This window comes from Notothenia coriiceps, unplaced genomic scaffold (genome assembly GCF_000735185.1).
Source record: "Notothenia coriiceps isolate Sejong01 unplaced genomic scaffold, NC01 NC01_scaffold00018248, whole genome shotgun sequence".
Taxonomy (NCBI): Eukaryota; Metazoa; Chordata; class Actinopteri; order Perciformes; family Nototheniidae; genus Notothenia; species Notothenia coriiceps.
In genome coordinates, this window is record NW_011350949.1 from 300,926 (window position 1) to 306,200 (window position 5,275).

Below are 5,275 nucleotides of genomic sequence, written 5' to 3' on the forward strand. Positions count from 1 at the left end.
TACAAATATCGCGAGGACCAACTATAGAAGAATGTGGACACAACAATGGATCCTCGGATCGCAGTAAGTAACACCATGTTTTTGTTTCAAGAAAATCGAGATATGTGGTTAAATGGAATGTGTGTTTGCCAGAAGGAGTCTGGAGTTGTTTTTTCTTGAGCTGGGCTATATAGAGAATGAGGGGAGCCCTCATCAACTATTCCATTTACAGCAAGACACTAGGCACGAAGTAATCCAGAGCGCTCAGTGCCTCATGTATTCTGCGTCAGCTGTGGCAGATGGTATCAATTTCCATATGCTGGTGCCTTATGCTTTGCTATAGGCACCTGCATTTGATTTTGACATGATGGTCCTGTTGTGATGCTCTAAAAATCAGTGGAACAATATGAGTGTACAGCCAATACTAATCCTCCCCGTGACTTTTATACTAGGCCCTCTGAACCCCACCTCCCGTTGCCCGTCGAAAAAAAAGAAAAAGAGGATATGTAGTCACAGCGGTAATACTTCAGCAAGGATAATATAAAAAACAACGCCCCGGGGGGTGCAAAACGCATCAATGAAGAGGCGTTCTCTACCACAAAAATAAAGCCACACTGTAAATAACCGCAATTATGGTGTCTCTTTTAGAATGAAAAGGATATTCATTGTAGTTTGTTACTTTCGTTGCAGTTGTATGTCCTAAGAGTGTAATGTGGGCATGGTTTTTATTTTGAAGGCGAGGTTACGCCTGTGGACAGCAAGTTGTTTGTTGTTGCTATGGAAACAAGAGAAAAGCTTCACAGCGGTGGGTGGAATTGTCGTCATAAAATCTGCGGTTAATAAAACGCCCCATTTCAATTGTACTGTCATTTGAAAATTACTCTCTCGTTGAGTTAACTAGGCCTTGGTTTGAGACAAGCGAGACTGCGCAGACCTGCGCAATTTTCGATCCAACGTCTTGCCTCGTTGCGGCTTGCATGTGGGTTACTATTAGACGCCGCCGGCAGCCTTGAGAGCGAAGGCCGGCGACGAGGCGGCGCAGTTCCTTCTCCAACGGGGCTGCGCGGAAGCGAAGAATTGCTCTTTGAATGGGAAACGACTCGCTGGGTATCTCGAGCTGAGCGCCGGTCATTGGTGGTTTTTACCCGTGCTTGCTGATGCAAACTTTCCAATTGGCTCGGCAAAAAGTTTGTTGGTTGTTTGGTGTCAGAAAGGCTTGTTGAGACGCGTTGCGGCTCCGCCTCGAAAAGTTAGACGAGAATAGCCCGAGGTCGCAAGCCGGGGACGGTCTCAAAAGCTCGCCTGAAGTCAGACAGCTCCGAGTCCGCTTCTTCTTCTTCTTCTTCTTCTTCTTCTTCTCTTCTTCTTCTTCTTCTTTCTTCTTTCTTCTGCTTCTGCTGCTTCTGCTGCTTCTGCTGCTTCTTCTTCTGCTGTTCGCTTGTTCTTCCTTCTTCTTCTTCTCGGTTTTTTGGCGGGATTGCAAACAACTTGAAGGTGCATACCGCCCACCTCCGGAGTCGGCTTGACTCGGTTTGCATTTAATAATATAGAATGCACACATGTGTTTTTAATCGTTAATGTCAGAATGACTACAGTAATGTAACTAAGTAAGATACATTCAGTCTGCTCAAGACTAAGATTCAACTCTATTGTGTATCTGCACAGATTACAGGTACTGGAGACAACGAAATGCAGTTTAGCCCTTTAACACAGGAATAAGTGAGAGCAATACTGAGCAGCAGTCTAAATGTGAAAGGTGTGAGTAATGTACACAATCCTACAGAATTAAAAAAAGATAGAATGAAGTGAAATGATGAATAATAACAGTGAAGGGTAATGGATTACCATAAGATATACACACGCAGCCTGTGTGAGCAGTATGAACAGTGTGTCGTATCGAATATGCTAGAAGATTATATAATAGTATAAAACCGGTAAGCATTGCAAGTATAGTATACACATATATAGATATTAATTTCAGATGAGTCATAAACATTGTTGGAACAATGATGAAAAGTGTGGAATGGAAGTGGGCGAACGTAAAACCTGGACACTCGTTTCATTCTTTATAAATGCAAACTTAGTCAAGCAGGACTCCGGAGGTGGTGGTATGCACCTAAAAGTTGTTTGCAAATCGCCAAAAAAATAACTGAGAGAAGAAGCCAGAAGCAGACTCGGAGCGTCGACTTCCAGGGAGAGCTTTTTGAGACCTTCCCCCGGCTGCGATCGGCCGTATTCTCGTCTACTTTCGAGGCGAGCGCAACGCGTCAAAAAAATAACTGAGAGAAGAAGCAGAAGCAGACTCGGAGCTGTCCCGACTTCCGTGCGAGCTTTTTGAGACCTCCCCCGGCTGCGATCGGCTATTCTCGTGCTACTTTCGTCGAGGTCCGAGGTCCGAGCCGCAACGCGTCTCAACAAGCCTCCTATCTTCACCTCGCCTTCTTCTTATCGTGTCCCAAGGCAAGTCAGTTACAGCGGGCTTGGTTAGATGTGTGGTTCAGCCACAATCTGAACACATTGCTGTCCCTTCTTCATGTAAACTCTGCCAAGTCCGATGTTGTGCAGGGTTGCTCCAGCAGGGGGCATATCAGGAGATGTTGCATTGGTTTGTGGTTCAATGCCGCAGTCACACACAACGTCCCCCGTCATTTAGGTATCTCCCATTTGGCGAGAGTGGCTTTTGCACGTCCCAACACCAGATCTTATTCTGTATTAGACGGCATTTCCACACTGCGTAGTGTGGTGTCTGCTCTCCAGTGGGGCAGTGAAACAGGAACTGAACAGGCAGATTCAAAAGATTTATTTCTTTGGAAATGTTATTTTAAATACAATTAATTCAAGTTATTTTGGTAAAACTAATGAAAAATCTAACTAAAATAATATTTTAAATAAATATTTTTTTAGTGTTTTTAAATATTATTTTGTAGAATGTCTTAGGCCCTCAGAGAGGGCCTAGATGTCCCTGACAGCTCGCCACTGTGCATAGGTATGTTGTCATGTGTCATATGCCAAGCAACAAATAATCACACAAGTAATCTCTCACACGGCAACCTCACAGTTTCCCATCGCAGCAACAGAACATGAGAAGGGGGAGTTCAAGGTCTAGCAACAGAGTAGAATATGAGCAGGGAGACAGGACAAAAGAGATCTTAAAAGAGTGTTCAAAGCCATTCATTAGGGGAAACCTCATTGTAAGGACATGGGAAGGTGTGAGAGGGGCAGAGTGGCTGAAACTTGAATCAAGCCCGCCCCATCATTCAGACCAGAGGTTTCTGATGCAGAACAGCCAGGCATCATCTAACTTCTAACTGCAATATATCAGCAAGGATACGTGATCTGTGTCTGTATAAAGAGCGCACTGTGGTTAACACTATCCTACTTGTATATACAGCATATTTCACACATGAGCATGTGTGGTTTACTGCTGTTCCATAAGAAGCTTGATTTCTGAGAAATGTGCAAATCTCATGACAGTTTTCAAATGCCGCAAAACTTTCATTTTCATACAAGGTTATTTGAGAAGGATGATAATGATATTATTTCCTTTTTCTTATTTTAAGAATTATTAGTAACGCAAAACACCATACACATTTGTTCACTTACAAGAGGATTTAGGACACAGACGGTTCTGAGAAAGTAGTTTCTTAGTGCAGAGCTCCAGAGTTTCCTGAATCGAGAGCTAATTGCACACTATGTGCTGTAATTAAGTCTTTAATAGGGGACTATAAGAACATGTCTGCCCCAGATGTGTGCTTAATAAATTCTTCCTGATGTGCATGTAATCGCCTCTTTGTGGCCTTGTCTTTTGATCCCTGTGGTGAAGTTTAAAATATGAGAGGAGGAGGGGGTGTTGGATTGAGGAAGATGTGGCTCTGCAAATCAGGGAGCAGCATGAAAGGGAAATATGCAAAATAGAGCAATATCAAATCATGAATAATCTGGAAGACAGTGACTGTAGTTGACAGGAATGGTCCGAGTTTGAAGGTATTACAGTAATTGCCTCTCAGGCGCCACCCCTGGAGATCCCCGACCCCCAATGGAGCAGACTTTGGGGTTTTCTGCTGGGGGTGGAGGGTCTGCCGGTCATGCGGTTTATGGCTCCTGAGGGTGTATGATGCCCTTTTTTACTCCACTCTTTGTCTCCAGCTCCTCTCAATGCCACACTAAGAGCCTCAGCACATGTTCAGCTGCTGTAAAAAAAACAGTGCAACGTTTCTAGTGATGAACGGACTGAGGAGAGGAACAGAAAACAGGACAAGTCACTTTTGAGCAGAAAATTGTTCTTGACTGAACTGTGTTGAGAGAGTGGACCCCTCAGAAGAGGCTGTACCCAAACTGTCAAACTGTCTGACGAGCGAAAGGGTAATCCCTAATTAAAAGCTGAAACTCCATGTATTGGGGACACCCACTCCCCTAATATCTAGCAGCTTATATACAGTTTTATGAATAATGTTAGCATAATAACAGACAAAGAGAGAAGGTTTGTTTTTAGAGCTGAATAATACCTCAAACACAGAGGGAACCGTTTATTCCATTGTTAAAAGGGAACTGTTTTGTCCTCTCTAATGTAAGCTTGTGTTACTTCTCTATTTGTTTTTATCATGAAAAAGGAGGTGATTTGTGTTCGTCTGCAACATTATTTGGCTTTTACAGACATTTCTTTGCCGATTTATTTTTCCTCTGTAGAAGTTGTTATTCTAGTTGAGTTCTTCTCAAAGCTAGATGGTGTGAGATATTACAGACCCCTTCTCATATCTCTCAGTCTGTTCATCTAGACCGTGCAAGTTGCACTGTAACACTGAAACATGCTCTCCTCTTTCTTGTCTGTACTTCCCCCTGAAAACCCAGCGTTTTCATTTTCTGATGGTTTCATTAACTCCATCAACTTCCGCCCACACTTTCGTCCCCTATAGTACTAGGCTCCATTGAAATCACAGCCATAATGTGTCAGACTTTCTGTCTCTGGGGAATTTTACGAGCGGCGTTTACTGACTGTCACTAAACAGCTGTACATAGCGTGAGTTTCAATATTGAGTGTGTTGCGAAAAAAAACAAAGAATTGTTGCTGTGGCATTCAGTCATGATTTCTTAAAGTGAATGCATTTGTACTTTACATACTGTAGCTTTTTTTTTTTGGGCATTTTTGTTATCAGAGCTTGTCGGCAGAGTGGCACGTAACAAAGATAACAGCGACGGCTTAAGATACGATCAGGGACACATGGATGTAAGGACTGTTCTGGGTTTATGTTGACCTTACAGAAGAGACACTGCTTCCCACTTTAAAGAGTCACTGGGT